The 20,108-nt window shown below is 44.1% G+C and overlaps 1 protein-coding gene across 1 annotated transcript in view; it reads right to left on the bottom strand.

The window, feature by feature from the left end:
• The window catches only part of QSER1 (glutamine and serine rich 1), a gene marked incomplete at its 5' end in the record, with an annotated part of 2,529,639 nt that overhangs the window by 2,027,749 nt on the left and 481,782 nt on the right, over nt 1–20,108 (bottom strand). The gene's annotated exons all lie outside the window — the stretch shown is intronic.

Below are 20,108 nucleotides of genomic sequence, written 5' to 3'. Positions count from 1 at the left end.
ACTGGGTCCAGATGCCAGGGCTGCACCAGAAGATGACGATGCAGAGACGGAAACCAAATTTGTCGAGGCCAATATGGAGCAATGAGGATCAATTTGGCTCTCAAAACGGTGGCTTTCTGAATGACTTGTGGAATCAATGGAAAGGGAGGAAAAGCATAAAGAAGTCCCCGAGGCCAATCCTGGGTTAGAGAGTCTCTCAGGGGTTGGCCTGGAAGGGGAAATAGTGTGAAGTAGTCTGGGCACTTGCTGTTTTGAGGGGTAGCGAAAAGATCGCAACAAGGAGTGCCCCACTTCAGAAAAATCTGATCCACTACAGATTGATTGAGAGACCACTCGTGAGGCATCAGAATAGATCTGCTTAGCCTGTCCGCCAAAAGGTTGGACCTGCCGGGGATGTGCGTTGCTATCAGAAACCGCTGAGAAGAGATCGCCCATTGCCAAAGTCTGAGAGCTTCTCGACATAACGGATAGGACCTGGTTCCGCCCTGTTTGTTGATGTACCAGACCACGGACATGTTGTCCGTTTGTACTGCAATAGTCCCTGTGGGAAGAAAGTCATCGAGGGCTTGCAACGTTAAAAGCACTGCTCTCATCTCCAGGACATTTATGTGCAGATGGTATTCTATGGGTTGCCACGTCCCGTGGACCATCCTGCCCTGATAATGCCCCCCCCCACCCGATCAGAGAGGCATCCGTAGTGACTGTGGCAACCGGAGGAGGGGGAATAAAGGGTCGGCCCAGATGAAGAAGAGGGGAAGATATCCACCATTGTAGATGAGCCCTGCACGACTGTGTTACCAAGATTTCGTGTCTCATCGGAAGATTGTGGTACGACCACTGCGTGAATAACATCCACTGTAGGAGACGCATGTGGAAGCGAGCCAGTGGTAAGAGAACAATGGCCGCAGCCATTAGGCCTAGAACTTTCAAGACAAACCTGGCTTTGATTTTGTTGCTTTGTAACAGAAGCCGAACAAATTTTTGGATGTCCTGGATTCTTTGATCTGTTAGCCTGGCTAACATTTTGACGGTATTTAATTCTGCGCCTATAAAGGTGATAGATTGGCAAGGCAGCAGAGAAGATTTTTCGAAATTTACTGAAATTCCCAGTTTCCTGCAAAGCTGTAGGGTGTAGTCTCTGGACTGAAGAAGCTGATACTTGGTGGTGGCGGAGAGGAGCCAGTCGTCCAAATAAGGAAACACCTGGAATCCTTGACGTCTCAGGTGAGCTGTGACCACTGTCATGCATTTGGTGAACATTCTGGGGGCTGAAGTGAGGCCAAAGGGCAGTGCTCTGAATTGGTAATGACTGGTCCCTAGCCGAAAGCGGAGAAACCTTCTGGAGCGTCTGTGAATCTTTATGTGATAGTACGCATCCTGAAGGTCTATAGAGCACATCCAGTTGTCCTTGCCCAGAAAGGGCAGAATGGACTGAAGCGTGACCATCCGGAATCTTGCCTTCTTGACAAACTTGTTTAGTCTGCTCAGGTCTAATATTGGTCTCCAATCTCCCGTCCTTTTGGGGACCAAAAAGAATCTTGAGTAGACGCCGGATCCTACTTGGTCTGCCGGTACTGTCTGGATGGCTCTTTTTTCTAGGAGTTTTGAAACCTCCTGTTTTTCCAAATCCCTTTGACCGGGTGAGATGTCTGGAAGGGATTGTAGAGGTACGGGAAACCTTTCGAAGGGAATCTTGTAACCCTCGGATATGATTGAATGTACCCACTTCTCTTGGGATAGGGATTGCCAGGCTACTGGGTACAGTGAAATTCTTCCCCCGACTGCCTCCAAGGGTAGACAGTCGGGCAACACCTCAGGGATGCTGAAAGGGCTTCTCAGGAAGAGACTCCCTGTTGCCCTGGTTCTGAGGACCCCCCCTGCCTCTAGGGCGGCATCTATTATTGTTACCCCCTCTGCCTCTGGGGGTAAACTGACCACGTGTGTCCGGTGTAGCTCCTTGGGCTTTACGGAACCACATCTTCCCCCCTTTCTGACCCTTGGGATATGGTCTAGAAGGAGTGGAAAATTGGACTCCGACGGCAGAAAGAGTTTTACCGTCCTGCTCACACCTGGTCAAAGTATCCTTCACCTGAGGTCCGAACAACGCCGAACCATCAAAGGGGGTATTGGTGAAGGACGCCTTAAAGGGGTCCAAAAATTACACAGCCGCATCCAGGCTTGGCGTCTAAGAGCTACTCCTGTGCCTGCGGCTCTGCTCGCTCCATCGGCCGCATAAGATATGAGCCTCATGGAGGAGTTAGATATGGAATTCAGGATAGCAAGCTGTGAGGCAATCTTTTCCTGAGCCCCAGCAGCAGAAGGATCCTGGACTACTTCACCCAGTTCCTTGAGAATATCTCGTTGAAGCCTGGTGAAGTGACAAAGGTAATTCAGTGAACGCATAGCAAAGGTCGCTGAAGAAAACATCCGCTTTCCATACCTGTCCATGGTCCTAGAATCCTTGTTAGGAGGATGGACAGGTACTGAAGGATCCGCCAGTTCCTTCTTAGTGGCCGCCGCCACCACCATAGCATCCACAGAGACACCTTTGGAAAGGAACTGCTTATCCGAAGGGGCCGTAATGAACTTGGATGGTCTTCTGGGGACAGGTTCCACAGAATCTGGAGCCGCCCACGCCTTTCGAGCCACCACCTGCATAAGTGTGTCGAAAGGCGGAGACACCCAGGAGGTGGAGGGTCGGGATCCAAAAGCCTCCAGGTATACCGACTCATCCTCGGAGGGGTCAATGGAGGGCCAATTCCCCCTCTGTTTGAGGAGCTCAAGGATGTCTGAAAAGGAGACATCCTCAGAGGGGGACCATGGGGAACCCTCCGACTCATCTAAGTCGGTATCAGATGTAGTAAACTTAGGGGAGTCTGTGTGTTTCCTCTTACACGTCCTCTTCCGAGGGGGTTCCCCTGCAGGATCAGGAGAAACCTCGGAAGAGGAGGAAATTCCCAGTGGGGAAACCTGGGGCGATGGATCCCTGGGCCTGATAGCAAGAGGCTGGCAAGAGGCATCTGCAGGCACTGATGAGGGAGGAGCTAGAGGGATGGACCGTTGACCAGGCTCAGAGGCCAGGACACTCCTCATCACCTCAAAGGTTCCTCTCCCCGGGAGGCCGGAACACACCCGCTCCGAAGAGACAGGAATGGTCGGCTCCAAGGAGAGAGAAGGCTCCGAGGCCGATGTCGGCGCCGAGCTTACCAAAGCCGAAGCCCCGAGAGGGAGAGCGGGGTCGGACAAGGGTCCAATGCCACTAGCCCCCTCGGAGCCGACAGTGGAAACCCGACGACCGGATCCCTCCAAGGAAGGTCTCAAGGAGGAGATCGGAGCCGAGGACGACGGAGCCGAAGGATGTATCGGCTCCGGCATCGAAACAGTCACTGTCCCAAGAAGCTCCGGCTCCGAACTCTGGTGTGGAGTCGGAGGAGGAAGTTCAAGAATTGGGGCTATAGCCGAAGTCTGTTGAGACGGGCTATGGAGCATTTGGGCCAGTGCCTGAGACTTCAACAGCCTGCTTACCACCCTCTCCAAATCGTGGTCAGACAGCCTGGAAGATCTCGAAGATCGGCTCCGATGGCTCCGCTCCGACAACAGAGGAGACCCCGGAGCCGAGTGGATACTCATTATAGAAGGGGACCGAGATCTCTTACGGGTCGAAACCATCGGAGCCGAAGTCCCTTGAACTCCAGATGGAGCCGAGGATATCTCGGCTCCGATACTGGATAAAGTGTCGGCTCCAGCCGGGGCCGACAAGGCCACAGTAGTCAGGGTATCGGAGCCAGCCGGCACCGAACCCACTACTTGAATAGAAGTATCGACTCCAGCCGGAGCCGATGTCGGCTCCGACGGAGCCGGAGCCACCGGAGGAGGCTTGGACACAGTAGCCTGAGCCTTCGGTGGCTTATGAGGTTTTCCTGACCCTGATTTAGGAGGAGAACCCTCAGGTTTAAGTAAACCTCGGAGGATGAGTTTATTCCTCCTTTCCTGCAGGACTCTCTGGCTAAAAGCATGACACAAAGCACAGGAGTCCTGCAGGTGCAAAGGCCCCAGGCAATACACACAAGAAGTGTGACCGTCTGTCAGAGACATTTTCTGACAGCACTGGTCACACTTCTTGAAGCCTGAGACCTTGCCTTCTTTTGACATCCTAAGGAGGATAGAACACAAACAGTCCCCACAAACACACAAATTAATCCCTTACACAAACACCCAGGAAGGGATAACCAAGGGGAACTAGGCCTGACTACACTACTTTAGATTAAACTAATAAAAGTTTACAAAAAGGTTGAAAAGAAGGGAATAGGGTGGGCTGTAACTAATTACAGACTAAACTAACACTAACAGGGAAAAATAAACCCCTAACTACACTTTTTCTTACTTGACTAAGAAAAAACTTACCTCAGCTGGCAAAGGAGACCTCTTTCGCTAAGCGGCAAACGAGATCTGAGGTAGTTCCGCCTTGCATCATGGGATATAGGGTTGCCTCGAGCTGGTAAAAGGAGTTCTCGAGCTAAAGCAAGTGCCGAGTCGGAGCTGAGGATCAGCTCCGAACCATCCAGCAAGAATGAAGGCGAGATTGACAACTTAACATCTTCGGTTCTGAAACTCAAACGAAAATTTCAGGAGTCTGCCAACCAGCACTTGTGAACTGCTTCTGCTTCGGGCACCGCAAGGCAAGAAAGACTGATGCAATGGTGTCAGCTGCATGCTTTATACCCCTAACTACCTGACATCATGGAAGATGAGACAACAACCGACGCAGGACCCAATCCTTTGATAATCAGGCCAACTGAGGGCTACTGCAAGCAGATAACCCCCAAATGTGATGACTGCAACAGTGAAACACGAAGAACATCGGTTAACTCTTGTATAAAAAATAGAGATTGCTGTTAACTGAACTTTAATGGTAGTGGAGTTAGCTCCCTCAAAGATTTCTGCTAAAAATTCTAGTACTCTTTGTGGAGGGGCTGAAAAGGGATCGATACTTTTTTGATGCTCCCAACAAACAAACCTCTTCTACTTACTTTTGTAGCTTTTCCTAGTGGAACCTTTGTCGGAAGCAAAAGTATATGACGGACAGGGGACGAGGGCACAGATTGTCTAGCTATTAACAGAAGTGGAGAAGCCACGCTGTCAGCTTCAAGTTTGAGATCTGGGTAAACCACGCCTGCTGGGTGAGACAGTAGGTCTAAAATTGGATCCAGAATCCCAAGTGGGTAAATTAGATGAGGCCAAAGGAAGAGAAACCAACCTTGTCGAGGCAAGTAAGGTGTATTAAGGAATACTTCGCTCACCAGTCTTGCAGCTTTCCCTAAGAATTAGGGTGAGTGAGTATAGAGAATACTGGAGGGCCAATCGTGAAGTAGAGTGTCCCTCAGTTCTCTCCCCGGAGGGGGAATTTGGGCAAAGAACTTGCTGCATTTGTTGTTTAGAGGAGATGCAAAAAGATTGCAGAAAGGCTGGCCCTACTGACAGAATATTACCTCCATCACTTTTTTTGCTGAGACACCATTTGTAAGATAGAACAGACTTGCTCAATTTGTCTATCACATCGGACTTCCCCAGAATGTGTGTTGCTATCAGAAAGCGAATGGATGAGACTGCCTATTGCCACACACCAAGAGCTTCTCAACACAGGGGATAAGATATGGTTCCTCTTTACTTGATGTACCAAAGTACCAAATGTTGTCTGTCTGTATCTCAACTGTTTCTACAAGGAGAGCATCCCAAAAAGCTTGCAAAGCTAAAAACACTGCTCTCATGTCTAGAACATTTACATGCAGATAGGCCTCTTTGGGGGACCATGTGCCTTGAACTGTTTTTCCCAGAAAGTGCCACCTCCACCCAACATGGGATGTGCCTGTGGCCACTATGGCTTTCAGTTGAAATAAATTAAACGGATGGTCTTGTAAAAGCTGATCTGACCCTATCCACCACCAAAGGTGTTAACTGCATGTTTGCGTGATACTTATTTGAACTGACATCTTTTGTTAAAGACTTGACCACTGGGATGCTAGCATCCACTGAAGAATTCTCATATATCTTGCTAGAGGAACAAGAATTATGGCTACTGACACCAAGGCTTGAAAAATTAATAGGGCCGAAATTCTGGTGGTGTGAATATTTTTGCGACTTGGAATCTCAAATTCTGAGCTCGGTTTATGGGAACTGAGGCTGTTGCAGATATTGTACTGAGATGTGCTCCTATGAATTCCAATGTTTATGATGGAAGTAACTGAGACTTCTTGTAGTTTACTGTGATTCCTAGAAGGGAGCAGGTTTGGAGTACCTTGTGTCTCTTGCTATTACTAGATGCATGGTCAAAGCAGTAATGAGCCAGTCTAAATATGGAACACCTGGAATCCCTGCAGTCTCAAGTGAGCTGCTACCACTGCCATGCATTTGAACACCCTGGGGGCTGTGGTGAGACCAAACGGCAGGACTCTGAACAGGTAATGACTGGCTCCCAGCCAGAAGTGTAAGAACCTTCTGGAACACCTGTTCATTTTTATGTGATAGCACACATCTTGAAGGTCTATTGAGCACATCCAATCATCCTTGCCCAGAAAAGGCAGTATGGACTGAACTGTGACCATCTGAAACTGAGTGTTGAACTGATTTGTTCAAGTTGCTGACATCCTAAATTGGTCTCCAGTCTCCTGTTTGATTTGGCACTAAAAAGAATCTTGAGTAAGTTCCAGAGCCTTTCTGGTCTGGTGGGATCTCTTGGATGACTTGTGTAGCAGCTTTTGTATCTCTTGTACTGCTCGTTTCCTCAGATTGGGTGGAACACTGGGAAACCTTTGAAAGGATGGCTGTGAAAGCAAAAAAGGAATTATATAACCTATGGAAATAATTTTCTATACCCAAGTATCCTTTGGATATCTAGCCAGGCTCTCGGGTGCAGAGATAAATGACCCCTGATTGTCTCCAGAGGGGGACGAGCAGGACTCGTTTTAAGAGCTCTGATAGGGTCTGGCAAAGGCAAAAAACGTGTCTCTTGCCCCTTGGTTTTGCAGACCACCTCTGCCATGTGGGTGGCACCTTCTATTGGCATTTCCCCCTCTGCCTCTGGGGGAACCTTCTCCACTTGGATCTTGGAAAGGACCGTGAGATTTTTTTGAACCACATCTTTTGGCCCCTGTGTTGGTTCCCAGAAAAGGTCCTTTGGGGGGGGGGGGGGATTGAAAAATGTACTCCCACAGCAGAGAAGTTCTTTCTACCCTTCCCGCACTTGTAGAGAGTTTTTCACTTTGGGCGCAAATAGGGAAGATCTGACAAAGGGAGCATTGACGAAAGAGGACTTTAAAGGCTCCACAAGATCACACAGGTGTATCCAAGCATGTCTCCTTATTGAGATGCCTGAACCCATCCCATCTTTGAAGTACCCTCAGCTGCATGAGAGATGAGCATCAAGACAAATTTGAGATGGACTGAAGGGTTGCTAACTATGAGGCTACCAAAGCTTGATTATCTTGCAGAATAGTTCCCTGAAAGAGTATCTGACAGCCCCTTTATCAAATCTTTGTAACCTTGTAAAATGTGCCAAATAGCTCAGTGACCCAAGAGCAAAGACTGAAGCATAGACACACTTCCCAAACCTGTCCAAAGCCCTGGACTCTCTATTAGGGAGAGGGACAGTGGAACTTAGTTCCACAAGTGCTTTTTTTGTGGCCACTGCTACGGCCATGGCATTGCCCAGTACACTCTTACTCCAGTGTTCCCTTCGTGATGGAGAATTCAATCTGGTCTCTTGGAGATGGGCTCAACCATATCAGATTCTTTCCACGCCCGCTGAGAGATAAAATCAATGACTTCATCCGCAGGCAGAGAAACCCAGGAGGTAGATGAGCAAGATCCAAATGCCTCCAGAAACACTCATTCCTCTGGAGAAGGATTTTGGGAGGACCAACCTCCCTGCTGTTTGAGGATCTCCAGAATGTCTCCGAATGAGAAGTCTTCAGGTGGTGATCTGGGGTATCCTTCAATTTCATCAAAATCTGTCTCTTTCTTGACAGATTCCTGAGGGAAATCTAAGTGCCTCTTTTTGCACTTCTTCCGGGGTACTTCCTTGGAGAGATGTTCCAGGGAAGTATCAGAAGAGAAAGTAATGCCCTGCTGGGTAGTCTGGAGGGTTTCGACTAGCTGTCCCTGTGGAGTTCGACGTTGAGGCTTTTGGTTCAAAGACACAAAATATAGAAGGTAGATCCAAGCGGGAGAGACCCTCTTTCCTGCCGAAGCAGACAACACTCTCATTACCTCGATGCCAGATCGTCCTGGGGAGAAGGAAGCTGAAAGAACCAAGAAAGCCATGCTTCTGTCCCACCATCTCCATCTGCATGAAGGCAACCCACCAGAGGCAGAGGCTGGAGCTGAACTGTCAAGGGCTGAGGCTTCGAGGGGCAGAGATTGGTCAGAAAACTTCAAAGCTGACTGCAAAACCTTGGATCTCACCAGGAAGCTACGGCTCAAAACTCATTGGAGCGGGTGCACTCAAAGAAAACTTTGGATCTGAAGACACCATTACTCTTGGATCCAAACCAGACAGTCTCTGCGAACTCAGATCCAAGGACACCAAAACAAAGTAACGGACTGGAGAAGGAGACTTGAGTGGAGGGTTAGATCCAGTTAAGGCTTCCTGACCTGAAGGGGTCGGCACCAGGACAACCCCCATCTGAATTTGTGCAGAGAGAAACTTCATCATTCTATCCACGCTGACTTTTGTGAGAATGAGATGAAGCAATGGATGGCAATTTGGATCTTGGGTCTCTCAAAGAAGGGAAACAGCAGTCTTGAATGAACTGGGTCAATAAAAGGGGAATACTGGACCCGAGGTAGAATCTTCAGAGCTGAAGAACCATGATCCAAAGATGTTTTAGGCAAGGCAGAACACTTCTCAGATCCGGTCTGGATATTTTTTGAAGGAGGCTTAAGAGAATGATGGGGTAGAAGAATTATTATTATTTGGGGACTTTTTAGGAGGGTCCTTGGAAAATGCTTTCTTGGAGGGGGGGGGCAGATAAAGTTTCTAAAAAAGTTGGAAGCAATCCTTTTAAAATACGTTTATTTCTTCTGTCCGCTAATGTCTGCAACTCTTACAAATTTCACAGTCAACATTGGGATGCTCAGGGCCCAAGCAATACACGCAAAGGTCATTGGCAACAGAGTAAGGCACCTTACAGCTGCATTTTTTACATTTTTAAAGCCTTTCACCAACATTGAGAAATAAAGGTATTAAAGGCTAAAGACATATTTTTATTTGAATAAGGAAAATAAAGGGAAAAGCAAGTACCAACAATGGTATGAAGAAATACATACATGTGTAAGAAGTTAGAAAAGCTGTAGATTAGGAAAGAAAAACAGTAACACCAGCAATGGTAATTACAACACACTAAATATGTATATAAGGATATACAACAAACTGGAAAAAAAAGACCTGATAATTCACTTACCTTAATCCAAAAAAGTTCGAGAGTAAAGCTGATCACGTCTACATGCGAAAGCAGCAAATGAGATCCGAGGTATTTTAGGGGTTGGTGGATTATGGGTACAGTTCTAGTTGGTCCCCTCCTTTTCCATTAAGCTACCCCTTCTTGAATTGCACTGGACTTGCACAGTTATTTTTCCTGGGACTGGGGAGCTCAGTTCTGAGGACTGGTGCATGCAGACATCACTTTTATGGCCCAGGTTCCCTTAGCCAATGTCAGACATCCCACTCACCTAGCAGTGACTAGAAGCTTTTGTATATACTGGCTGGACACACTTGTAGCAAGTGAGGGAAACCCAAGAGGTGGAATACTGCAACATGAGAACAAAAGGACATCTACTGGATACCCAACCACAGTCTAAAAACTCTGAGCCTGTCTACATCTGACTACTCCAGGGAGTTCACAATACCACTTTATAGCTTACCGATTCAATCCATTACAGATTATGATGACAATCTACAGTCTTCAAACAAACCTAAAAGAAACAAATTGTATCCTTGCCATAATGATGGATTCTTTTCATCCCTAATCCATATGATTCGCCTTGTGGGATAGACCTGATCAGATCTGATCCAGCAATTCCTCCCACAGATTAAGTTTGCTGCATGCCTACAGGAATGTGATGAAGGAAAGAATGAATGAATGTGTTGAAAAGAAATGGCTTCAAATAGGCCTACAAGGTCCTTCCTGGATAAAAGTGGCAATATGGTAAGGGAGATGGGTGGCTGAGTTGTCTAACTGACACTAATGATGAAAAGGATCCAGCATTATTGAAAGTACACGCCTTCCTTTTTTAACACCTTCATTAAATCATCACTTAAGACACAGGCAAACATACATTAACAGAAAATAAAATGAACCATATTAACATTTCTTCCCATTTACGTATTATACACCACATTTTCGTTCTTTGTAACTATCAGTCCAACATTACACAAACTGCTCAATTCCTGCCTTCCTTTAATATGCACTCCTCCGCCTTAAAATTTTATATGTAATGTTTCTACAGTCTTTATTTCTATGTAATTTGTTCACTCTCTTTTCTAAAGATCCCTCTTCCAGTTTTTTTAATCTCTTATGATATACAATATTTCAAATACAGTTTTATATTTTGATTTGCATTTTCTATTAACTGCTTTTTTGGCAGACAACAGAATTTAAACTTAACAAGGCCTTACTATGTCTAGGCAATTCAGAATCTGTATCCCAGCTCAAAAGAATCATTTTCTTTGTTACAACCATCTGTTCAGCCAATATTCCTGACAAGAGTTCTCTGTAGGGAATATGTTTCTAGTTAGCTCTTTTTTCCCCCATCACACTTCCAACATTTGCAATCTGCCTGAAGAAAAAGTATTTGAGGTCAGCTTGGGATAAAAAATACTTATGCAAACACTCCCAAACAAAAATCCTAAATCTTCTGGATTTGCTGCATACCTGGGAGCCATATACATGTCTTCCCATGTCCCCTTGTACATTGCTTTTCCAGTCTCCCATCCAAATCTTTAACCTCCTTTGACTGATTCTTATCGTACACTATTTTATATGTCCTACTAATTATCCCTTGTTTGAGAGCAGCTACTATTCTAGACTCAACAAAAACTCTACCAAAGCAGGTCTTTCACTTACTATTCTCCTATCTCTTTCTCTATACTCGGACATCAGTCCCTGGTAAAATATGGTTAAGGTTGCCCCACCAAAAAAGCTTGCAGCTGAAAGACTCCCCTTTTAGATGACAGAGCAATTAAGTAAAATGGTTTTCCACGTTAAGAGCTTCAGATCAGCTGGAGCAGCCAGTCAAAAGGTGGCAAGGACAATTTTTCCAGAACATACTACAGATCTCACAAAGGAGGAATATGTTTGCAAGGGGGTCTCATATGCAATACTCCTTTCATGAACTGTTTTACCAAACGAGAACAAAAGGGGTCTCCACTGGCAGAAGAGCAGAGATGGCAGCAAAATACTCACAATAAGCCAGCTTGAAGCAGCTTTCTCAAATACTTCACAATCAGAAGAATGTTTTTTTTTTTTTTTTTTTTAAACAAGAAAGATTTTTATTAAATCATCACGTACAACATAAACAATCGTACACTTATATAAATGAAAACAAACCACACAGACAACCATTGTTGCAAGCATTTTACATCACAAACCATACAGACAAGATCAGAAGAATGTTAACCTCAAGGGACTCCCTCTGTTCCCGTTTAGGCACCACTTAAACCTCGTCCACTCATACGACAAACTAAATAAGTACCTAAAATGGAGTCAAGATACCACATCCAGGCCATTATAGTTGCTCCAAACTGGGGTTTGCCAGTTCCCTTGAGACTGTGTGAGCAAATACAGTGTGTGGAGAGGTATGTGGTAATTGCCCTTGGCCAATACACTTCGAAAGGAGACTCTCAAGAATACCTAGGCCAATAGCAGTCATCACAATGATTATTTATTATTTATTTATTTTTTATTTTACATTTGTTGACCAGGCCAGTCTAACTGGATACATGTCCATTTTCAGTAGAGGCCCAGGGAGATGAGCTCCAAGATTTAACAATGAAATTAACAAGATAACAAATAAGGAAACATTAAACAAAAAAAATCATATTTACAATGCATATTACAGGTTATCACAGTAAATTCAGCAGTGCAGAATACAGGCATAACATGGCATACTAGTACAATCAAGATGTTCTACAGGGAGACAGGATTATGGTTAATAAGGAAGGAATTACAGTTAATGAGTAGAAGGGGTAGGAAGAGCAAAGTATTAAGAGATATATAGCTAGTCAGGCTTAGTACAGGGGCATAACCACTGTGTTCTGAGGTACACTTTCAATTTGTTTTTGAAGCATGATACTGAGGGAAGTGAGGAGAGTTCACTGGGGAGGAGATTCCAGGCTTTTCCAACAATATTAGAAAAGAGGGAGTCACCAGCCTTGTTGTTTGGTTTAGTGGTATGTACTAGAAGTCTCTGAGAAGACCTTAAGGATTTCAGGTTTTTATAGGGAGTGATGAGTGTGGATAGAATAGGAGTTTTGGAAGGCTTGTAAAAAGTGTTGTGGGCTATAGATAGTTGATGGAATTTAATCAGATTTTGTAGTTCAAGCCATCCCAGCTGCTTTAAATTAATGCAATGGTGGGTTCTAAATGGGTTGCCTGTAGCAAATCTGGCAATGTTATTGTAAGACATTTCCAATTTGCTAACATTATTTTTAGATTAGTAAAAATGGGTAGGCATAAAGAAGTGAAGAGATTAGATGAGTGTGTGCTATAGTGGTTTTAGCTGAAGGTAAGAGGAAGGATTTTACCCTATAGAGAGAGCCAAGTTTTTTGTTGACAGTTTTTATAGTATTGTTAATATGGATATCAAAGTTCAGATTGTTGTCAATGGTGATACCCAATAGTCTGGTGGTTGGATCAGGGGATATAATAGTTTTATTGGTAGAGATAACGGAGAAATCAAGATGAGAGGACTTATTGGTGGGAGAGAAGAGGAGGAGTTTAGTCTTTTTGGGGTTTAGGAGAAGGCATCTATGTGCAAACCATTGCTCAACTGTGTTAAATACTTGTTGGGTAAGACATTGAAGTTCAGAAGAGGAGGTGGCTGAGCATATCAGTGTGGAGTCATCTGCATATTGTATACATGTGGCTTGGGGGATGGCAAGGTGAAGGTCATTAATAAATATGGAAAAAAGTAGAGGTCCCAGGATGGACCCTTGAGGGACACCAAGTTTGACAGGCAGGTGAGTGGAGAGAGACTTGTGCCATAGTACGGCCTGTTGTCTTTTATCAAGGTAGGACTGAAACCACTTTATAGAAGATGTATCTAGTGACAGGGATTTCAGTATTTTGATGAGAATTTGGTGATTTACCATGTCAAAAGCTTTAGACAGGTCAATAAATAGTGCTGAAGAAATCTTGTTAAGATTGCGGTTTTTACTGATACAATCAGTGAAGGAAAGAAGGGCAGTACTAGTGCTATGTGAAGGTCTGAATCCATGTTGACAGTTGGAAAGTAAATTATTTTGGGTTAGATGGTCAAGTAATTGTCTGTGAATGCATTTCTCCATGATCTTTGCCAAAGGAGAGAGAAGGGCAATGGGGCGGTAGTTGGAGAGTTCAGTGGAGTGTCCACCTTTATGGAGGGGGATAATATGGGAGATTTTCCATAAACAGGGGATATGACTTTCGGTAATAGTTCTATTAATCAGAATAGAAATGGGATAAGCAATAACTTTGGCTGATTGTTGTAGGAATTCAGCAGGTAGTTGGGTCTGCTGAGGGTGAGCATGGTTTTAGTTTCTGTAGAAGGGTTAGAATATTTGTTGTTGGGACAGGTTGAATATGAAAAGTAGGGGGTAAGGTTGATTCATAGGAAGGTAGAGTGAAGTTATTAGGTGATAGTTGACTAGCTAGTGTTTGTACAGCATTAGTAAACAAAAGGTATTGAAAGCATTAACTGTATTCAATAGATTTTTGTGGTCAGTATTTTGAGGATTTGGAGTAGTGGATTGACCTGGATGGAGTAGTTGGTTAATGCTAGCCCAAAATGTTTGTGGGTTGTTTTGATTAGCTTGTTGGGATTGTAAGTAGTAGTTTCTTTTATCAGATATTATAGCTTTCTTGGTTTCATTTCTTAGCTGTCTAAATATTAGTTGGTCTATAGGGTTTTCAGTCTTCCTCCATTTTGCCCAAAGTTTGTTTCTAAGATTTATTTTATGTTTGTTTTCTTTTGAAGGACCATGGAGCAGATTTGGTTTTAATTCTAATTAATCTGGTTGGAGCATGGTGGTTGAGAATGGCAAGGAAGTTGGAGTTAAAGTAACTAACGGCTTCATCTAAAGGGAGGTTTTCTAAGGGAGACCAGTTGCAAGCTCTTAGTTCCATTTGGAATAGTTCAGGGTTAAAGTACTTTTTAGATCTGATGTTTTTGACAGATACTGGAATGGGAGAGTTGATTTTATGTCTGATGATATAGAGGTAAGAAAGTGGTCACTTAAATCATCAGGGAGGGTTCCTGAATCATAAATGTGAGGAGGATGATGATCTATGGTGTTTCTTCCTGAATCTTCAAAAGTACCATGTGAATCAGTGGAGAGGGTGGAAACCTAAACAGGAACATTTCTGTCCAAGGGAACAAGAATGCATATGCCCTCCAAGCATGGCTGTTATGATGCTCAGAACAGAATTAATCCAGCTGTCTATTTTGAAAGGAGGCAAACAGATCTATTTGATATGTTTCCCATATCTGGACTAGATCCTGGAACACCACCATCATGACATGCCCAAGAACTGCTTAGCCTGTCTGCTACAATGTTTTGCTCTGATGAGATGTATGTCTGAAGAGCCATACAATGCTGTAAAGACAGGTCCCCAAGCCATCTCCGCCAACCAACACAGACAAAATGACATTATACTCCTCATTCTGCTCAATTACTTCAAATATTACTACTAATATTACAAAAAACAAAAACTGCAAAAATCAGCAAGTTTTCCTGTCAAAACTTCCAAATGAAAAATTTTAATCAAAACAAACAACAGACATTAACTTGCTGCTTTGGAAGCATGAGGCAATGAAAAGAACTATACTAAAATGGCTCTTGTACAAATATTGGTTAAAAATTCCCAAATGGCTGTAAAACCCATTTGAAGGGATAAAAATCCCCAGAAACCAACAATCAGCTTACAATAAACAGTACAAGTCTTATAATGTGCAAGCAAAGCAAAAATAATGAGCATATAAATTTTTTTCAAATCGGAAAGAAAAAGTCAAAGCAGACAAATACATTACTCAAGCATGGATAGAAAAAGTAGAGGTAGTAAAACCCCAGAAGAGTTTATCGGTGCTCAGCAGTTGAGATCCAGAGTAAGGAGAAGTCTTCAGAGATATCCTTCTTTTACTATGGAGCCAGAAAATTGAAAGGGTGCTGTCTCTAAGTTTGTAAGGCAGTCCCTCCTACTACTAGGTGATTGGTCCATCACAGCCACAGACAGGCAGTTGGTGGGACTTTGAGCTTTAGTAGACTGCCAAAGGAGGGTAACAGGGCACTACTACCAGAATGCTAGTAAGGGAGTGCTTCTGTGGAACATCTACTGCTATGGTAAATACATAACAATTGTATCCAATGTTGCTTTATTTGTCTGGTCTCAACTTGTGGGATACAGTCCCCATCCAGTAAAAATCCCAAGGAGACCGAGGGAGAGAATATTCTGCAATATGATGGAACCAAAAGAAATTCTAGATCTGGAGTGTACATCTAACTTGAAATGGGACACAGAGATGCAAGTATTATACCAAGTAGCTATAGTACAAGTAACATTATTGAAGCCTGCAAGAGAAGGGTAGTTGAAGTAGCTACTGCCTTTGTTGAATGATCTTTAGGTTTACAGCAAGTAAAAGAAATTCATTCAAGGTGTATGTAAATGAAATACAATCTGAAAGCCATTTGGATAAGGTCACTTTGGAAACAAGTTTGCCAAGTTTAGTCTTGGAAAAGGAAACAATTGGTTAGATTTTCTGAAACTTTTGGTCCTGTACAAACAGAAAAGAAGATGTTTTATAAACATCCAAACAAAGCAAATATTCTCCCTTGTTACATAAATTTGTAAAGAAAATTGGCTGAAAGGGCTGGTTCAAATTAGATTCAGAACAACCTTAGGCAGAAAGGATGAGTCAGTTCTTAAGGTGACTACCTTTATGAAAAAATTAAGAAAGAGGTAAAGAAGATGTATGAAGTTCCAAAACCCTTCTGGCTGAAGTGACAGCCCCAAGAAGTGTTTTGCATGATAAAAGGCTTTAAGGTTACTAAAGCAGATGGTTCAAAAAAAGGTCTACAAAGGACTTGCAGCAATAGGGAAGGGCCCCAAGGAGATACCTGACCAGTGGGCATAGCAAAAAGCTACCCCTCAAGAAGGTCTTAGAAAGTTTGACAGCCCCCATGGGGGTATTATCCCTGCCAAGACGGAAGTTAGAAATACTGGCTAGTTGCACTTTAGTCATAGAATAACTATGATCAGAATGAAAAAGATCAGTTAAAGTCCAGAATAGTGTCGACAAGTGCTGAAAAAGGATCCAAGCCCTTGGAAGAAGCTAAAAGAGGAAAAAAAGTTTCTATTTAGAGTAAACCTTCCCGGTGGATGGTGTAACTAACTCTCTGAAGGAGGATGGCATTCCTGGCCTTTACTGGAAATGGGAGAAATCATTTCATCAACTTGAGGGAGCAAAGGTTTGGTAGCAGTACATCTGTCGAAGGACCGTTCTCATTTCTAAGGTGCTGATGTGAAGACTGGCCTAGTTTTTTGACCAGATACCTTGGACAGTCTTTCCCTCAACCCCCCAACCACAAAAGAGAAGCATCCATACCTAACGTGGCCTGGGAATGTGGAAAAACGAAGAGTCGCCTAACACCAAGCAGCAGGGATTGCAACCACCAAAGAATGTGGTGGCAATAAACTCCTGTCAGAAGTACTGTAAAGTTTATGGGGTGAGCCAGATAGGATCACTGAACTGTAAAAATCCACCTTAAAACTCTCAAGTTAAATCTGGCAAGAGGTAAGAGACAAATAGAACTGGCCCTGTGCCCAAGGAGTAGTAGTAGTATTGAAGCAGCAGATGGCCTAGGAACACGATGACTGTCAGAAACCAGTAAACCCAGAGAACTTTGCATCGATAATGGCAGCTTCTCTGTCTGAATGACTAACCAAATGGCACCCAATAAATTCTAGCACTTGAATTGGTCCCAGGCTGGACTTCATGATTCACAATTATGCAAAAGAACAGACACGGCTGTATTAAGGAATCTAGAGTGTTTATGAGGGATACCTTGAGTGACCAGGATCCACTCATCCAGTTAAGGGAAGACCTGGAACCCCTGCATCCTGAGTTAGGCCGCCACAAATGTCAAGCAATTGAACACCAGGGGGAGATGTTGAGACCAAAGGGCAGAGCCCAACACTGACCATGACAGTCTCCCAGCAGAATGCACAGACTCTCCTACAAAGCTTCTCTATCTTGAAATGATGGTAGGAATTCTTAAGATCCACTGAGCACATCTAGTCATTCTTCCTCAGAAAAAGTAGGATAGACTGCACTGTGACCATCTGGAACTTGGTCTGCTTGAAAAAAATGGTTCAGTCCTCTGAGATCCAGAATAGGGTCTGAGGTCCTTTTTCTTGGGCACCAAAAAGAATCCGGAATAGACCTTGGGTCCTAACTGCACTAGTGGAACCACTTAGATATCTTGGTTGGCCACCAGTTTCTGCATCTTCACTGCTGCATCCATTCTATGGTGGGGTGGAAAGTCCAGCCGGGATCTTTGTGAGTCTTTTGGGATGAAAAAATTGAACTGCATTATCTCTGGACATGACTCTAAACACCCATGAATTTAAGGTGATGGCCTCCCAAGTTTTTGGGTGGAGTACTAAGCAGCCACACACTGCTTCCAGGGAGAAGCAGTCGGGCAACCCTTCAGGAGTTCTTGAAAGACTTCTCAGAGAAAGTGCAGTAGAAGCCACTGCAGACCATCCCTGTCCCATGGGCATCATCCATTACAGTTATTCCCACCCCCCTGCCATAGGGGGAACCTTCACTAGGAACATCCTGGAAAGGTAGCTGTGCTTTGCAAAACAGATGCTTCCTGTCCTTCTGCTTCCTGGAGAAGGGACGTTAAGGGGTCAAGAAATGAACTCTGACAGCAGTCTCGTTCTGTCCCGTTCACTTCAAGTGTGTCCCTGACCTTTGGGCTAAAAAGGGAGGAACTGTCAAAGGGTGCATTAACAAATAACACTTTGAAACAGCCTGCAAAACTGCACAAATTCATCCAAGCATGATGATGCACAGCAATGCCTACGGCTGTTGCACCTGATGTCGCGTCAGTCATGTTAGACAGCAGCCTCATGGAGATATTAGATATGGACTGCACAGTGGACAGCTGAGCCTCCAGGTCTTCAGAGCCTCTGCAGGCTGGAGAATCTTGACAAAGTTTGACATTTCAGCTACAAGGTTGCACTGAAATTCTGTGCAAGATAATTCCACCATACTCATAGCAAAGGTAGCTGAAGTGCACCTTCCCAAATGGACCTTTGCCCTAGACTCCCTGCTGAGTAGATGGCCAGAGAAACTCTCTTCAGAAAAGCTCTTTTCAGTGGCTGCTGCAATCACAATGGCATCAACAGCCAGACCTTTACTCTAGTAGAGTCTATGACGCCCACACCACTGGACCAGTAATTAAGAATCCTCAATCCCCACCACTGACAACAGTGGGGGACGTTCACAGAGGATGACGGATACATACACAACATTCCCAGATGCAGCTGTCTGCATCAAGTGCAATTTCCTGTAAGAGCACAGAGACCACGGTCAGTCCAGGGCTGGTAACTCACTCCTCCTCCAGATCCCCAGTAAGACTCCCCACTGCCATAGCTACAGAGTTGGGATCTCAGCTGAGTGACCAACCCAAAACCCCCAGTATCCTCTCTGGCCAACCACTGCTTCATGTCCCTGCCCAAGTAGCCAACAGACAAACTTTGAGGCTTGATTTACACACACACCTGGGAAAAACTGGCACAGGTTTACTAGCTATGCCCCCTTCTGTCTAGACTATAAGGTAGTTATTACTGCCACCAGTCACTCCTTAACAGCAACTTTAAGGCCCTTAAAGGGTGTCCAATCTTACCATGTAATATTAATATTAACACAAATGGTAGTGTCGCGTTTGTGTTTGGGACACAAATAAGTCTTCGCGGGTTCTGTTCAAGCAGCTATATTTTATACAAACATCACTATAATGGCTTACTAAGTTAATTAACTTGTATACAAACTGACTGTGATCATGCATGCTCAATCTCTGGCTGCTCCTTCAAAATGCCACTAGGGGATTCCACGCGTGTAGAATATATACATGCATGTACAGACTCGCATGCTTAAGATACAGCAGACATTTTACACTGATCTACATCCTCCCTCAGAGAAACAGATCATGCAATTGTTATGAGACTATCTGGCATGCAAAAATCACACATAATCTTTAGTCATGCATTACACAACACTAACCATACATGTATGTACAATCAAGTCCACGTTGCTGTGTATTTCACACTAGGCTAGATACTTGTCCGTATTGTGTGACATAAAACTGGGCATTGAATTTAGCAACTGGAACAGTTTCTGTACAATGGTTGACATGTGGAATGTCTGAATCACTTTCTGGAATGGAGCCAGAATTTTAAACATTCTGGTCTGGAAACAGCACCTGACTCGCTCTTCAGTTTAGAGCCCTTATCACAGAAAATGTTGTGATTGCAATGACGACAACTCTGGTACAGAAAGATGTTTGCAATTCCTTCAATACTCCACACCTTTGGAATTTACCAAGTAAGATCTCGGCATAGATGCCTGTAATCTGTCCTATTCGATCAAAACCTTTTGTCTCGATTCGTACGGTCTCTCCTTCCCTCAACGGACGATGCTCTGCTCGATCTGTCAGCTAGATTTCTGGATATTATGCTTCTTTAACAATTGAGCCTTGATGGTTTCAGTGTTCTTAGATTTAGGCTGCAACAAACTTGAAGAAATAGGTATTGTAGTTCTAGTTTGCCTGGAAAGTATTCTTTGAGCAG

The sequence above is a fragment of the Protopterus annectens genome, chromosome 17.part0 (genome assembly GCF_019279795.1).
Source record: "Protopterus annectens isolate FY-2018-M chromosome 17.part0, PAN1.0, whole genome shotgun sequence".
NCBI classification, from domain to species: Eukaryota; Metazoa; Chordata; order Ceratodontiformes; family Protopteridae; genus Protopterus; species Protopterus annectens.
This window is presented reverse-complemented; position numbering and strand designations above follow the sequence as displayed.